Source organism: Nyctibius grandis, chromosome 3 (genome assembly GCF_013368605.1).
Source record: "Nyctibius grandis isolate bNycGra1 chromosome 3, bNycGra1.pri, whole genome shotgun sequence".
Classification (NCBI taxonomy): Eukaryota; Metazoa; Chordata; class Aves; order Nyctibiiformes; family Nyctibiidae; genus Nyctibius; species Nyctibius grandis.
In genome coordinates this window covers 112,724,265-112,740,539 of record NC_090660.1, presented here as the reverse complement: position 1 = coordinate 112,740,539, position 16,275 = coordinate 112,724,265, and the positions used below count along the sequence as shown (strand labels likewise).

At 49.0% G+C, this 16,275-nt stretch overlaps 1 protein-coding gene across 1 annotated transcript in view; it reads right to left on the bottom strand.

Annotated features, from left to right (window-relative positions):
* The window catches only part of ADGRB1 (adhesion G protein-coupled receptor B1), a 297,647-nt gene extending 281,846 nt beyond the window's left edge, over window positions 1–15,801 (bottom strand). Inside the window, exon 1 of the mRNA XM_068395729.1 lies at window positions 15,657–15,801. The gene's annotated coding sequence lies outside the window, so the exon portion shown is untranslated. The remainder of the gene's footprint in view (window positions 1–15,656) is intronic.
* Window positions 15,802–16,275: the final 474 nt, after the last annotated feature.

The window sequence follows — 16,275 nt, the reverse complement described above, 5'->3', positions numbered from 1 at the left end:
ATTGCTGAAACAAGCTGGAGAGGCTGACCAGAGTTCAAATTCCAGATTTAAAAAAAATATATATATTTCCAAGCAACTCAAGATTTGAAGGGATCCAGTTTCACAATTTTCAAATTTTTATTTTGGCAATGTTTCATAACTAGGTGAGTGAAGATGAACAGCACAGGATCTTTCCATACAGGCCCATGCAACACTCAAGACAAGATTGTGCAATTCTCAGTTAAACCCAACCTGGACACAGCTTTCAGAGGAGAGTGCCTCCAGCCCATGGGAGGAACAGCCACTCCTGCCACAGTGTGACCCTGCTCAAGGAACACGCAGTCCCTCCTCACCCCTGCCTGGCACCGTGCTTGTTCCTCACTGCTGCCTTCTATTTTGGTCCAAGTGTCCCTTAACACCTTGTTCACGTTGCTATTTTAGACTGGGTGTCCTGTACTACCTTGTTCTCATTGCACTAAAGCAAAAAAAAACAACCAACAAACAAAGCAACACCAAAAAAACCCAATAAAAAGCCCCCAATTAATATAAACGGAGGCTGAAAATATGGATATGCTGAAAATATGGATATTTCGCTGAAGTCCTGAAGCAAATGACATCTTCTCAGGAGATTACCAGAGTGGACACAGACACATGCATTTTATTTATAGCTCTAGTTTTACTGCAGTCACTCAGCCAAGCGTGGCCAGGACTGTATATAAGCAAATGCGGTTCACTTCTCCCCTCCTCAACTTTAAAGGGCAGCTAACAGCTTGTCCAGAGTGTTTGCTATGAATTTTATGAGCACAACTTAATCACAGAGACAGAACACAGTTGCTTGAGAAACACAGCTGCAAGAGAGGCAGGCAGATACCTCCTTCACTGCCCTCCTGGCAGGTGGGCTATGATACAGAGATGCTCCAAGGAGGAGCCAGGCTCCCCATTCCTTTCAGAGCCCTGCTCCAAGTGTCCCTCACTTGTATAACTTGCTCCATTCATCACCACTTGGAAGCCTCTAAATCAAGGCAGGGTGTCTCTCTAAAGGGTTTACTTGATTCCTACCACAAGTTACAGCATCCATGCAGTCATCATGGGATGAACCCACCACCCTGTCTGCAGGAGCTCAGACACAGGATTATAATGATTCCTTCTGGCCTTGCAAGTGCTGACTTTCCTTGTTCCCCACTCTCTGATGTTCATTTTTCTGCAAAGAGGTCGCTTAAATAAGGCCAAGGTGTGGCTACAGCAACAGGTATTGAGATGCTGGGAGTGATGATCAGGTGATAAATTGGGTCTACTTCATCTTGCTGTATTCCCTCTCTTCCCTGCAATGTACTCTCTCCAACCCTCATTCTCACCCCTGTTAAGACCCTTTGAAATTTTTAAAAGCTTTCCTGAAAGAAAAAAAAAAATTATTATTCTCCCTGACCTCCTCTGGACTTTATTTCTCTTGTCTGAAATTTGCTATTGAATTTAGAGGCTGTGTCTAAATCACGTTACCGTGAACGGACCCACACAAAGACAGTAATATCAGGTAACCTGTTGACACCTTACAATCATTTTGACCTGCACTTTCCCTTGCAGAACGCATCCCTGTCCTCCTGTCCTGCATTTAGAAAACATATTCATTCCCAGCCACCCAGGAATAGATCTGGGCCAGTTTCATCCCCTATAAACTTGCACTTTGCAGTCACAGATGTCATCCCCGACATTTAGATCTACCTCAGTCTATCTGTTGGCTTGAAGCAAACCAGAGGGTAATCAGAATCCGCCTGACACAGCAAATCTAGGTAGGAGAAAGGGGGAATCAATTTTTATAATACGTGTTTGGCACTACATAATAGATATAACTCTAAATGCAAGCCATAAAGTTGGAGAGGCTTGTAAATTAAATCCGTTCTGTCCCTTTTAACTAAAAAGTGACCTTACCATAGAATTAAATGTGTTTTTTATCCAGTGATCTATGGAGCTGTAAAAGTGGCTGATTGTTGCAGTGCAGCATTATAGTACAGAGAGAAGCCCCCAGATAGACATCTCCACGCAGCTCAGCCCAAGTGCTGCTGCTTGGTTTACAATTAACACAGGGCCACTGTATGTCTGGGGATTTCATCCCCTCTCCCTGCCAGAAGAAGGTGACCATGTCCCTGCTGGGAACAGCCCCTGGCCAGGCTGTCCTCCAAACTGTGTCCAGGCTTGGGATGGGAGAGTGCTGCCTGAGCAGCGCTGAAAACATCAGGGTCTGTTCTAAAAATCAAACTGTCTGCACAAATGCACGACAGTTTTTGGATCCGTGTCCTATCCCTGTTTAGTTTACTGGGCCCTAAGTACAGCGCAAGAGGGGGAGAGGATTAGAAAGTGCCCTGGGGTTCAGCAAAATGCCATAGTGGCAGAGAAAAGGGGGGTGGAAGGTCCTTGATTGCTCATGTAGTGACTCCATCCCCCTGCTCCAATAATCATACAGGAAAGTCTGAAATACAAAAGACTTGACATTGGAATCCAGCCCAGAGGACACAATTTAGGATGTTCCTGAATGCTTTTGAATGGCCAGAAATTATCAGGCTTTGTCTCACAAGAAAATATGGTTTTGAAGACTCTGCTGGGTTACAGGTTGGCATTCATGCATATAGGCTCTCAGAGCCTGCAGGAGACTCAATGCTCCAAGGAACATAATCAACACAGGACTGAAGGCTGTTCAACTTCCAATCAGTACAGCAGTGAAGAAAATCACTCCCCCCATGCCACAGATGAAATAGATGCTCAGAGAAGTCAGTGGTGTGTTTCCTCATCACTACTGAGAAGCGGTGCAAAGGAAGAGCCAAGATCCTTCCTGGCTATTCAAAGTCACTGAAGCTTGGTCAAAAAAGTACTGCCAGGTCTGTCAGTCTCTTCTGTGTGTACACCGGACTGGTGTTACACTGTGAGCTACGAGCCTCCATCAAATGGTAAGAGTGGATTCAGGGGTGCAGCCCACATGGGCCAACGTTATGTTGGAGACTCATCCAAGATGTCACACTGCACTGTACAACACATTGACCTCGACTAGTTATGGGCCAAGGCACCGAATGCAAGTCCACGCTGCTAGCTAGGTTACTCTTTGGCACATCCCAGGCTATGTACAAATTGTTGTCCTGAGATGTGGTTTGTGAGTATTACCTTCCTGTAAGCCTGGACATTGATGCCAATAGCTCCCTTCTCATTCTGGCCTTTCTATTTCTCCTGGTCACCTATTTTTGATTATTATTTGGCTTGATAGTGGCATTTTTGTCTGTAACTATACTGTTGAACCTCACAGGGACAGAGCCTGGGCTCAAGAACTGTCTGGCGGCCGTCCACGCTATGTAATTGTCATCAAAGCAACGCCAAGCACTATCCTGGGGACAGCATGGGCCAGAAACGATTACTAATAAACCGTATGATCAAGACTAAGCTGCAGGTGAGGAGATAGAGAGAACTTAGTCCTGTGGCAAAAAGTTGCACTGTGCCACTTAGTCAAAGAACAAGCCCTGGCATGTAGTGTTGATTAACATTTGATGTGATATTTAATTGATTGTAGATCTGCAGGGATTCAGACCCCCGCACACGCTAGAGGTGCTGGCTCAGCAAAATACTTGCAAGGATTACCTAGAAGGAAAAGAAACTCTGCCAGTAGGTGCCACCTCCACTCCTGTAATAAGAACGAAAGAGATCTTTAAAAAGTTGATTTTACAGAGCACAACAATGCTCAGCCTTAGTCAGAGCCTCTTTTAGCTGCCACGGTGCCAACAACAGCATCACATTTACCCAGGATTCCTCATTATTCCCTCACCTTTAATATTTACCGATGTTAGAGCTTTTCTTCTTCAAGGGAAAGAATAGTTAATGTTTTACTGAGCCTCAACCACTTTTGGAGTCTCAGCTCACTGGAGTTACAGATTCTATGAAATAAAGGGAAACAGCCATTAATCAGCAGCTGGTGTACTGGGCTGGGCTGGGCTGACGTCCTCCACCTCCCAGCTCTGCCTACCTATCACACCAGTGCAAAAATGCCAGGCTCCACGCTGTTACTATTTCAAAGTTATTTGTGGTTAATGTTTGGCAAAGACCAAATACTGCAGCCATCCAGGACCTGCAATGGATCAAGTCAAGAACACCTGGACTACAAGACTCACCAGCAAGAGTCCTTGTCTCTAAAGAAAAAACAAAAAAAAACTAATTTCAAGCTTTGAAACTGCAGCTGTATTTCCACAGAGAAAACTCATCTGCTTGCATACCAGCTTTTTGTCAGCCTACAGCTCTCCCACCCTTACTGTTTCTGCCACAATAAAACCAGGAGGCACAACCAAGAGTCAAATGCCATTGTAGCAAAGAGGACCAACTTCTCTAACCTCATGAACATCCAGTTCAAGTTTTCCTGAGACTGCGAGCACCTATGAAAAAGTGGAAAGAAACTCAGTCAGAAGATGCCAACAGCTCTCCAGGACCTTCACTGAGGTATAGGGTTGAGCTGGAGAAGAAGCAAGATCCCAAGACCACCTGATGTTGACCTCATCCTTGCAAATGGTTCACTTTCCACCTAGTTCAAGCCATAGACCAATCAGCTGTCTCTGTGCTCAGAAGCTCTACATTGCCCATGCTCATATTCAATGCTTTACAACGCATGGTGATCAAGTGATGTGAGCTTAAAAGAGCTCATCGAGAAAAGCTCAGAGACAGCAGACTATTGGCCAATGATTTGGGAAGGAAAAAAGCACAATGGCTTTAAATGATTCACCCCGTTGATGACCCAGGAAACAGCCAGGCTAGTTGCCACAACAACAGAGAAAATAAGGGTATAGGCAGAGCCCCAGCTGCCAGTTTTGACGAGGGCTTGGCGGCTGGACACCAAAGTCACCTTCCAGACTAGAAGCCAATTTGCACAATTGGAAGCTGAACCCCACTTCCAATTACTCCTTCTCTGAGTGTCCAAGGAGTTGTAGCAATCAGACCAACACTTTCACAAAAGGACATCTGAGTGGCAGGATGGGCCATTGAGTGGAAGGTATGGCTGAGCAGCATCATTAATTCTCCACCCCATTTCTGGCATTTACACGAGGGTGACTGATTTCTCCTCCCTCACCCCCCACTCCTCCCCAGGTAAGCATGACTTCCACAGGGAGATTATGCTGTCTGCTCTGTAATCAACAGCAACTTCAAACGGGCTTAGAGCTAAAAGAAAACCTCATAGGGCCAGCATTAAATGGGAAACAAACACAGCATTTGGGTTGTAAGTTGAGGTGGGAGGCTGGGGTCTTAATAACCACATCACTACGGCACGCTGCACACCTTGCAGTTCATAAACTACGTTTATGAGTACAGGAAGTTACCAGAAGACTTTTCAGTCCACAGGAACGGCAGCCATGTCTGGTGTGGAGCACCCGATGTATTTAGTTGTGCATGGTAGTTGTATTTAGCACCAGCTTTCCTATCACTCCCCAGCACCGCCACCTACACACAAGCAGAGCTTGGTGACCCAGCTCCAGGACTGGGAAGAGTCATGTCCTATTTAGATCTAACCATCCTTTTGGGAAAGGCAAGGGAGGTGAGAAAAATCACTGCTTTGTCCCACATTCCCCTCACCACACAAAATGGAAACCATTGTGGTGAGCTCCTCTGTAAACACATTTGAGACCTATTCAAGATAGAGAAGAGGAAGGTGTTGCAGTTCTTTGAACCTTTTAAGATGAGTTCCAACCCAAGAAATAGTACTTGCACATGCTGGGAGCTGGTAGGAATTGTAGCCAGCTTTACCAGTCATCTTCCTCACCCCCAGCACTACATCCCACATCGTTACCTGATGCTGTTGGTACTCAGGTGTTATCCTCACAGGTCCTCTAGGATGGTCTTAGAGGTGCTTTTGTGAAGATCTTTGCTACTAACCAGAAGTCGGCAGCCAGACCAAGCAAGGGAGGGACCCACCAGCCATCAGCCCCACAGGACCAGGAAGAAGGAGTTATTGCAGCTTGTGGTGGAGGATCCCCCCTTTCCACAACCCAGAAAACTCCCCTCAACTGCACAACAAGCCTGAATGCTCGGGTTTTCCCAGGACAACAGAGGAGGCTATTCACAACAAGGTTTCAGTGAGAGAAGTAAAACAAGTTAAGTATCACATCTTCGGGCAAGGTGTGTTCACATTTCTGACCAAAGATGCTCTAGCATTGCCACTGGCCACAGCCCAGCCGAAAAATCAATGTAAGACTCCAGAGAGATGGACTGACCAAGAGGGTCAGGGTACTTGTCTAGAAAAGTGTTATAACATCAACAGGACATCAGTCCAGGGCTTTGTCTCAACACAGGGCAAGGACAGTCTCTGCTTCTTGACAGCTAGTAAGGCTGTCTCACACAGTAACAAAAGGGTTTATTCTCACTCAAAACACCTCAACACCCTTAGATTTCAGCCCTCAGCCCCCATCAGATTTCCTCCCCTCTGAGACTACAAGCCCAAAGGGTGCTGTGATACAGTCCCACCATGGACTACCTTGGAGCTTGTCCTGCAACACAGCAGCCCTCAGTGTTTTTCCTAGGACCTTTAAATACCCTGCAGGCCTTCTGCTCACCATATACAGATCAAAGTGTTCTGGGGCTGAGCTAAGTAGTTCCCAACGGCAGCTGAATCCAAACCTGCAGCACTCATGTCCCATCTTCACAGAATCACAGATGCTTCAGGTTGGAAGGGACCTCTGGAAATCACCTCGTCCAACACACCCCACCATCTTCCTTGGTCTTGGTAGAGGGCCAGGCTCTGGACTGAGATTATCCCACCTGGGGGCTTGCTATCAAAACCTCCCCTTCCAACGGCATTTCCATGTCTGCAGGCAGTGCCCACAGTCAGGCAGTTGTCTAGTTCCTGAGGGATGCCTTGGGTACATCTACAAGCATGACTAGTCTCATGGCAAAGGATACATTCCTGATGTTTCCATGCATCCTACTTAACTGGATCCCCCAGCTAACTGGCATTTTGCTGGGTTCTCTCCTGGCTTCCCCCTTGCCCTTCCAGCCTTGCTGCGCTTCTGACTGTCATAATCTCTCCTGCTGGTAGCAGAATCCTCTCCATCTGGAGAATCTGGGAGTCCCCACAGCATTGCCATCCCTGTTAACATATCTAAAATCCTCAAGCTGTCAGGAGCCACCAAGTCACATAGGACAGACAATATTTTACATTGTTCATGTTATTTTTTCAAGCATTCAGTTTATGCAGCAAATGTACATTCACTATTAACTTATTCACTTGCCCTCATGGCTAATCTGCAAGTGCCAAGATGGGTGATTGGACGGGCAGCTCTGTGTCACATCTGCTGCCTCTGCTGAGATGTGGGCAGCTCAGAGACCCACTGACCTCCTCTCCCATAAGCACCCATGTGTTTGTCTACCCATGTGCTCTATGGACTCAATCCACATGGTCCTTATCACAAAGTCTTACACTTTTCCCGGCTGGCTGCAATCACCAGAGCAGACCAGGCACTAAATGTCCTTTGTCACGCACTCTTCCTAAATCAAAACCCATCCCTGGAGCCATCAGAGTTTCCCTAGAAAGGTGCTGTGCCTTGGGGAACACTTGCAAGGTGGGCAGCATGTCAGACCATTGACTAACCATATCACTGCTAAGCTTCATCCCAAATGTAAGTGCCAAAGCATTGCTCACAGGGGAGAGGTTCACTGCCATTTACACATTTAACATCACTGACGACCTAACAGGCAGCAGCTGTACAGGCTGCTAGGTTACAGAGATTTTCTCTCCTCCCGTCCCTGATTTTTGCCATAAAAAATCATAGGCTCTGCTGTAATTTTACCTTCATAGAGAGATATTCTTGGGGCACATACAAGAACCAAATTCCCTTACCATTGCCTGTACATGGTGAGCTTGCACTAAGCTCCAAAAACCAAAGTGCTCACTCTTGCCCCTTTCTTTGCATGCACAAAGGTGAGCAGCTTTTTGTCAGCAATTAACCCTTATTTCAGCTCAATAGGGCTAATCAGATTGTAGAACAACATCTCAGAAATTGAGATTAGCAGGCCAAGCTCTTCAGTACTTAAGGTACCAGTGCAGCTACTCAAAATCAGATTTCCCTTTCTTCACCAGCATTTGATTAAAGCCTTTTCAAGCAGTTCTTCCAGATGTTTAAGTCAGGTGATAGAGAAAAACTCTTTTTTCTTTTTTTTTTTTGTCTGGGAAATGGCAACAGCATGTATCCCAAGCATAGTCAGAACAAAAATCATGCCTAGAGAACATGCATAAGCATGTGCATATGTCTGTGCACGTGCACTAATGCATAGCTTTGGTAGAACTGACCAGAGCACAAGCATGCAAGGGCTTTAGTATGGCTCAAGAAGGGGGAAAATACACTTAAATCAGGAGCTGAGTCCAGCAATAGATTGTGGGAGGATCAATTTTTGCTGCATACTGATTTATTCAAACCTTCCACAGTGGCAAAGCCCTCTATAACAAAATATCTGATTACAGGACTATGACCATAAATTCCACACACCCTCAAGCAATGGGCAATGAATAACTGACTTGTTAAGGGAACGAACCTGCACAATGAATAAATCTACCAACAGGGCTTTCAATACAAAAGACCCTATCGGGACAAATTTCTTTCTGAAGGTGTATCGACTTTCATTTGCAGGAACCAGCAGATATTTGTTTCCAGAAGATAGCCATTGTTAGATTGCTGCTAAACAACATATAGTATAAACCACACTCCTACCCCAGGCTTAATCTACTTGCATGTCAAAGTGGGCTGGACTACACAAAGGACCATTTTGCAGGATGAAGTGTTATACAAGGTCTCCTGAAAAAGCATGTCTTTAATCCAGAGGGAACCCAAGGTGGGTACAGGACATTTGCGTACTTGCAGACGCTCAGCTGTAGAAAGGCATCAAGAAAATAAGGATTGAGAAAGGACAAGAAAACATGACTCAGGAGAAATATTTAAGGGTGGGCATGCATTCACAGTCAAAACATAAGAGAACAACTCATACCTGGGGCTCAGCTGGTGCCCTTCACCTCAGAACCCCAAAGGAAGTGTTGTCTGACCAAGCCCATCTGAACGCCTGGCACAGAACCCCATTGGGAAGGAGGAAGCCAAGTATCCCCATTTTACAGATGAAAACACCAAAGTTCAGAAGACCAATATCTAAATTAACTGTGACCTGAACCTCTGGCCTGAGACACATGGTTTGGCAGTGGATGAGATCAGCCCTACAACGCCCTTAGTCCTTAGTAAGGATTGCACTATAGCACCTTTTAAAATCAAGACACGGGGTTTGGTGTTGGATAGACCAAACTTTCAGTGGTTTGTGGAGCTGCAGGCTTAAATGATCAGCTGAGAGGTCTGCAAGAAGACAGCAACACAGATGGGACAGAGACAAAGTGTTTCAGCTCCGTATCTTTTCTAGCGTGGAAATCATGATGACGCCTATCCTGAAAGCATTTAGAGAGAGATCTATGCTAAGTCTCAATGAATATGGAATAGGTAGGTCTGCCAGGAATGGGATAGTCCTAAGAAAGAGCCATTTTGCAGACAGTAAGGACTTTGTTATAGGCCAGCTGAGCTCAAAAACTGAGGAAATATCTCCATCTAGCAAAGCCAGCCTGATAACAGGCAGGAGACAAGGTGAGCATGCAGGTGGGAGTGCTGAAATCGTAGGATGAGGTATCAAAAAGTCTGCCTCTGACCAAAACTAGATCACAGAATCACAGAATCAATCAGGTTGGAAGAGACGTCTGGGATCATCGAGTCCAACCGTTGCCCTGACACCACCATGTCAACTAGACCATGGCACTAAGTGCAACACTAGATGTTCAGAGGAAGAGCTTAACAATAACATACACTGGTGCATGCATATGGCATGGACAAAACGGTGCCCCAAATATACGCAGGATTCCTCTGTCCTTCTCTCAGGCCAAGTCAAGTCAGCAAGCAGCAGCTTTACCTGGTGTAAACCACCAACCTAAAAACTATGATGCTCACTGGAAGAAGGATTTTGCATACTTTATGTATCTTGCTTCATAAATGCACTTCAGCCTAACGTACAGTGCACCACATAAGATTACAGCCATCTGTTTCAATTTTTATCCCCAAATATTCCAAACAGGTAGAAAGTCTAGATTTCTTTACAAGGTCTCTCTTCATTCTTCCTCCAGAGACCATTTGCTTTCCCCCATTCCGGTTGTCCCAGGGATAAGGCATGACACCAAACACAGCAGAGTGTGCAGTTTCAACAGCTCACTTGCCATCAGCTGGTCACTCCTTGATCAATGTTTTATGAAGGGATATTTCAGAAAAAATGCAGAGGGAGTAGAAGGAAAGCAGAAAACCACTCCTAGTTTAATTTTGATAACATTGGCAGGGGATGATTCACTCCAACAAATTAAAATCAGCAAATCTTCTCTCATTTTCTCTGACAGAGGTAACCAATTTAAATTTTCATAAAGAGGGCAGTGATGTGTGTCTTTGCGAGACAGAGTTGCCAATCTAGCAGCCCTCTGATTTAAAATATTATCTCTCTTTTCCCTTTTTTTCTTTTTTTTTTTTCCCCTACCCTGAGAGCTTCCTGGAGCAACATGACAGATTATCTCAGCATAATCAGATTAATAAAAACCCCTCGCTCCAAGAGGCACCGCGAGGAATCTCTAAGCCCGAGATGTGACGACAAATGGACGTTCTGAAGGGAACTCATTTAGTGCTCATTTTCCCTTTTTTTTTTAAAAAAAAAATGTGTGCTGTTGTGTTTTGTAGCCTCAGCACACTGTAAACCATATTAAAAAGACAACTATTACACAGAGTGCGTGCAAGAGAAAGGGATGTATGCTCTCCACACCAACTGACCTGCCAGATTGCTCTGCAAGAGAGAAGTTTGGTTTCCAGTTGGTCGTTTCTTACATTGGAACAAAACGCCACCAGTACTGGCTGTGGGATGGTGTGGTGCTGTGGAAGAATTGCCTTTTGGGCAGCAGGAGCGTTAAGAAGGGTTACAAAGCAGATGGGACCTCTTGTACCGGGATGCTGGAGGATGCTAAAGACCGGGATGACATCTATGGTGGCCCCGACCTGGAGAAACAAGGGTTGCCACAGCTCCCTGTCATGGTGATTTGGGACTTAGAGGGCTGGTCCCACGTGGATTTGGGACAATGAATCTAAAGAAACAGAATGCATCTCAAGTCAAAAGGGACCCCTGCCTCTCTGGTGCAGATAGGACACTGAAATACTGTTTTCCCTGGCAGAGATGTGGTTCAAAGCAACTGAGATGCCAAGAAGGAGATCCCTATCCCCACTTTGGCTGGGAGAACTGTGCCACAGCTCCTTTCTTCCTGTGCTTCAGAGCCCCACAGCCCCACCCCACCCAAATATATGGATGGGCATCAACAAGTCACCTATGCCTTAGTCCGGTTTCTCCCGAGCACAAGCATCCCCCTCCTGCTCTCTTTCATCTCAGCACCTTCTGCAAACCCCAGGCAAGCAGAGAGCCCTGGTAATTTGGGGAAGGAGCCAAGAGAAGAACACGGGAGCATCCTGTGCACGACCAGTGCTGGGATGTGCCAGGAACCCCTGCACTTTGTCTGCAGCCACATGGAGCCGTTCCGATATGTGCTGCGACACCGAGCAAGACAGTCTTCTGCAAACCTCCAGGCCAGGTGCCAGCTCCCTTCCCTTCGAAGGCTCACTTGGGGACGTGAATTTTCTCCAAGGGGAGGAGGCAAGCTAGTTACAGAGGCAGCCTGTCATCCATCTTGAAGAAAATACTCCTCTCTCTTTGCACCTATCCTAGAAAGGTGGCAAGCAGCACGCCGCAAGCCCGGGATCAGGCCCAGAGAAAAGCTTTGACTCATTTGTTTACCAGCGCAGGTTTCCTGGAGCTAATTAACGAGCCAAGCTGATATACCCTGCAACAGGTATCGATGACAGGGGATTTCCTGCGTGCTCCACTTGAGCTACGGGAGAAGGCAAATTTAGATCTGTGATCACACTGATTCCCCCAGAAAAAAGGGGAAAAAAGCCATTTGCAGCCACACAAGCACCATGGGAGCCCCTCCATCATCTCCCCCCCTAGAAGCAATGAAGGGGCACGATCACTGCTGGACGATATTCTAGGCTAACACCCGGGAGCAGAGCGCTTGGGCACCCCATTGCCCACTTGTAGGGAGCAAGGGCTCGTATGTAGCCCCCCGAGGAAGCCCTTGGGGGTGGGGGCTGCTCCCCCCATGCTGGGCATGGGGCAGGGGGGAGCAGAGCTGCACATGCCGCTTGCACTCGCAGGGAGAGCCCGAGGCAGCCTCTGCTTTCACAAAGGTGCTGAGATCGGGGAGAAGTGGGGGGATAAAGCATGCGGGGGTGTATGGTAAAAAAAAAAAAACATGGGGAGGGGGGAGGAAAAAGCCCCTGGGAAGGTGACACGGAATAAACCCCGCGGGGCGGCGCGTTTGGGGTGCGAGGCAGCCCCTTACCGCAAGCCCCAGCCGTGCGGGTTGTTTTTTTTTTGGGGGGGGGGGGAGATGTGGGGGATAAGGGGGGGTCACGGCTCCAGCAGGCTGTGCCGAGCAGCTCCGGGGGCGGCGGGCGACCATAGCAGGGCGGCGAGCGCCACCTCCCCGCCGCTCGCCGCAAGCCCCGGCCGCCCCTGGCCGCGCCCCCCCCGCCCAAAAAAAAAAACAGGCTGGGGTTGGGGAGGGTAGGGGGGACCCTGACAGTAGGCTGAGATGCCCCCCCATCTTTTCCCAGCCTCTCCCGCCCGGGGTTGCAGCGGGGATGGCCTCGATGCTACGGGAAAGACTCTGCGTGTATAGCGGGGGTGTCGCTAAGTTTGGGGTGCTTGCAAAAAAGGGGGCTGTGTAGGGGGTGGGCAGAGGGTGCTGCAAGGGAGGGAAGAGCTGTGAGTGTGTCCCAGACCACCTCTGAGTGCCTCCAGGCAGAGGGCTCTCCCTGGGGTTCCAGAGCAGTGGGATGGGGGGGTGCTCCCCGCACCCCGCAGGCTGCCTTTAGCTGCTCCTTGGGGATGTGACTGGGGTTCAGGCGTCTCCCCAAACACACACACATGTCCCAGCCCTGTTATGGGGTCTGGCACACTTCCCCTGCCTCAGTTTCCCCGTGTAAGGGGAATAGCAATTCAGACACTTCAGTAACAGCAAACCACCCCACTTTGCAGCCAGTCCTTCCCTGAGCCTGCCCACATTTGCTGGTCAATTACGGGGGGCTCCAAGCCCTTATCCCTGCACCCAGGGCTCTGCAACACCATCCCAAAAGGGCCAGGAACCCTGCTCCTTCCCTGTCTATGCCTTGTCCCTGTCCAGTTTCTGCCTGGGCTTCCCCTTCGCCCTTTGCAGAAGAAGCGATGCTGCACCCTGACCCCACTATAACACGCAGAGCAGAGCATGAGGGTCCCCTGGTTCCCCCCCCCGCTGCCCCAGCACTCCTGCGCTCCCCTTCCCCTCTGCTGCAGCTGAGACCCACCAAGCACGATGTCCTGCCTGCTCAGCTCTCTGCCTGTCCCCCGGCTCCTGCCTGGCTCAGCCCTGTGCCCACCCTGTCCCCTGGCAGTGCGGCTTGGCTGAGAGCTGGTGCAATTCCTCAGCACCTTCCGAGGGTAAAAACCTCCCCCGCTCTGCCTTGTGACCTCCCTCCTCTTCCTCAGCCAGTTCTTGGGCACAGTAAGGACTGCGAGACCCAGGTTAATGAGTCATTAATTATTAGGGACCCACTTAATATGCATGGGGAGTTGTTTGTTTCCTTTAGCAGCCCGAGCTTTGGATGAGATCCCAGCTCTGCGAAGCCTCCAGCTTCGTCTCCCAGCTGATAATAGATAATACAGATATTTCAACACCAGCCAAAGCAGAGTCATCATCATTAATACACAGTCCTCCCTGCTACGGGGTGGAGGTCGCCAGTCAACTCCACGGAGTGCCCAGGGCTCGTCCCTCCTGGCTTTCCTTAAGCTTTGCGTGGCCAGGTGGGAGCAAACCTATAGTTAATCAACAGGTAAAGGGTCCAGGAGGTGCACCCTGCACCCTAACCACCCTCCCAGGGAGCGCCGGCTTTCGAGGCGCTGCGATTTTCGCTCTGCCGCGCAGGCAGGTTTTGGCATCTGTCAAAGTAGCTTCGCTCTTCCTCGCCCCCCCGCCCTCCCTGACTTCCCCTCCTCCTCCTCCCTCAGCCATCAGCTGTCAGCTGGCCCTGGTGCTCGCCAGACCCAGTGTAGGAGCTGGGTTGAGCCTGAGCCCCGGAAAGCCCCAGCTCCAAAGGGATGGAGTGGTCAGGGTTGGAGCAGGGGAGGTCTTTTTGCCCTCCATCCCTTTGACCTTGCCTTGATATTCCCCACCACCACCACCTCCTCTCTATGCAACTGATTCACAGGGGTTGTTCCCTTGCCTAGAGCAGGATCAGGGACGTGTGTCACAACCGAAGGTACCTGGCAGAGTTGATCTGCAACCCGTGCCTTCGATGGTCAGGGACTGATGCCTTCTCTCAGCCAGGACCAGGGCACAACCAGGCTGAAAGTCCCTTCGAAACCCCCTACCTGCTCCCCTCCACCCCACTTCTCCTTCCAGCCTTGGCAGAGCCATGGCTGAAACACCTCTCTGCAAAAGTCTGAAGATGCATCAACAGCCACCCTCCATCAGTGAATGTCAGGCCGTGAAAGGGAAGGAGGCGGTGGGGGAAGAGGGAGAGACAAATTTTGCGATTCATTCCCACACAGGGTGATTCAGAACAAGATGCTTTGTAATTACGCATCCCTGATGGAGACTCCTTCTCTCTCCACGCACCCCCCCTGCCAATGAAAGGCTAAGCCATGCCTGGGTGCTAGCATCCCCCAGGAGCCCAGCTCCAGGAGCAGTGTGTGTGCATCTGTGTGCCTGTGCCATAGTCTGATCTCTACATAGGCTAAAGGCTAATTTTCTCCTACAGTGTGAAGCAAAGTGTTGATAAATGGTACTGGCGGGGGGGACATTAGGAGCTCATCACCTCCCCAGCCGTTGCCTCCAGCCCTGGGAAGGTGCCACACGAGCGGCAAAGCAAGCAAGGACCCCCCCACACACCCCCCAAAACTCTCCAAGGAAAAGGAGGAAGGCAAAGAGCTGGGATAGGGGCAGATTCACGCCTGGGGCAGGCAGCTGCTTATCCCTCGGAGACTTTGTTTGCCAGCATTGCAGGCTGAGGAGTCCCGCACCCCAGGGCTGCCCGCGAAGGCACCGTGGCTTCGCAGCACTTTGCAGTTCAGCCCCGGCTGGCTCTGCAGCTCTCCCATCACGATCCCTTTCCCTCGCCTGCCTGCCTTCTCCCCCAGGAACAACCCAGCACCTTTCCCCAGGACACAAATGCATTTCCCCCCCCTCCACATCCTGCAGACATCAATATTTTCCACCGCCGCTTGCTGTTTGCCCACAGGACTCGCATGCACGAAAGTTAAAACTTCCCATGGCAGGGAGCGATTACGCTCTATCAGCCCAAATTGCAGAGCGGAGGGGGGCGAAAACATCCTCCGGGTGCTGTTTCCAGGGGCAAAGGCAGAGGAGAGGGTGCCCATGGCTGTCCCCATCCCTGCCTCCCCTGGGGATGGAGAGAGACACCCCCCCCCTGCACTCGAGGCAAAGCGCAGCCCGGAGAAGTCGTGTCCCCCCTCTCCCTCCCTTCCAGAGGAAGAAGAAAAGGTGGCCAGGAGCCCCTTACCTTGCAGAGCTCCCCAGGTTTTATATCCTCCTTCTTCCCTTTGTCAAATTCCAAATGGAAACCAGCAACATATCCAGGGGTAACCAGCCCAACATTGGGCAGCGCGTGAAGTCCAAAAGGATGGCAGAGCTCTCCCTTCCTCAGCTCCCTCCACTCTTGCCTCTACATATATATATACATACACACTTATATATATATATATGTATATATCAAACAGAAAAAGGGGGAAAAAAAAATCCTAAAAGAAATGGGGGTGGGGAGGGAGAGGAAGGGAGAACCTTTGGTGTCTCTGCAGACAGGCAGGTGGAAGAGAAAAGCTGAAAATAATTAAGCCGTTTTTTGAGGAATCCTTAGGAGAGGGGGAAAACGCAGTTAAAAGCCAGTAAATCATTACATCCAAGCAGGCAATCAAGTCTTCTCCTTTAAAAAAAAATATACAGCAGGGCTCAGAGTAGCTTTCCCAGCAGCGAGGAGAGTGAGAATGGTCTTCTTCAGAAAGATATATTTGTTTAAAATCCACTCGTCTGCTTTTCTTTCTTTCTCTCTCTTCTCCCCCCACTTTTTTTTTTTTTTTTTGGGTAAATTCTGCTTCTGAATCTCTCTCTGTGAAACTAGATCC